This window comes from Triticum dicoccoides, chromosome 4A (genome assembly GCF_002162155.2).
Source record: "Triticum dicoccoides isolate Atlit2015 ecotype Zavitan chromosome 4A, WEW_v2.0, whole genome shotgun sequence".
Classification (NCBI taxonomy): Eukaryota; Viridiplantae; Streptophyta; class Magnoliopsida; order Poales; family Poaceae; genus Triticum; species Triticum dicoccoides.
The window spans coordinates 737,626,997-737,628,284 of record NC_041386.1 but is presented as its reverse complement, the minus strand read 5'-3'; positions in this window follow the sequence as shown (position 1 = coordinate 737,628,284).

The window sequence follows — 1,288 nt, the reverse complement described above, 5'->3', positions numbered from 1 at the left end:
TTCGGCAACGTGCGGGCGTGGACTTCACCGACACTTTTGCCCCATTTGTCAAACCGGTCACGATCCGCACCATGCTCCAGTTAGCCGTCTCTCGAGCATGGCCCGTGCATCAGTTGTACGTTTCCAATGCCTTCTTGCATGGCCACCTCACTGAGCAGGTGTTCTTTGAGCAGCCTACAAGCTTCGTCGACGCCACGCATCCAGACCATGTGGGCTTGCTCTCCCGTTCCCTTTATGGGTTGAAGCAGGCGCCTTGGGCCTGGTACCAGCGCATCGTTGCGTTCCTACATACGCTCGGATTTACATCGACTCACTCCGATGCGTCCCTCTTCATGTACCATCACGGAGTTGACACAACCTACTTGCTGCTCTACGTCGATGACATCATACTAACGGCATCCACTGCCGCGGTCCTTCAGCAGCTCACTGCTCGTCTTCGCGATGAGTTTGCCCTAAAGGACTTGGGGCCCCTTCACTACTTCCTTGGCATCGAGGTGGTTCGACGGCCAGATGGGTTCTTTCTGCATCAGCATCGTTATGCCCATGAGCTTCCCGATCGTGCCGACATGCTTAATTGCAAGCCCGATACCTCGACCGTCGACACCAAGGCCAAGGTTTCTGCTCTGGAGGGCTCTCCCGCATCCGATGCGTCCTTCTATCTCTCTATCATGGGCGCTCAGCAGTACCTGACTTTGACGCACCGCGACTTGCAGTATGCGGTTTAGCAGGCCTGTCTTCACATGCATGCTCCGACTCTTATTGGACCCCGGTGAAGCATATTCTCCAGTACATACACGGCACCCCGTCCATGGGCCTCACGCTTATGGCCTCCGCCTCCACCGACCTCGTCGCCTACTCTGATGTGGACTGGGCTGGCTGCCCGGACACACGACACTCCACCTCGGGGTACTGTGTCTACCTTGGGCCGTCGATGATCTCGTGGTCATCCAAGCGACAGCCCACGGTCTCCTGCTAGAGTGCCGAGGCAGAGTATCGGGCAGTGGCTAACGCCGTTGCCGAATGCTCGTGGCTTCGTTAGCTGCTTCAGGAGTTGCTTTGTGATGTTCACAAGGCCACGCTCGTCTACTGCGACAACGACTCTGCCGTGTACCTCCCCGCCAACCCAGTCCACCGTCGTCGAACGAAGCACACTGAGCTCGACATACACTTTGTTCGTGAGCAGGTGGCTCTTGGGCACGTCCGGGTCCTCCACGTCCCGACGGCGCAACAGTTAGTCGATGTTATGACTGCCTACTTCTGTTTTTGAGGAGTTCAGGTTCAGTCTTTG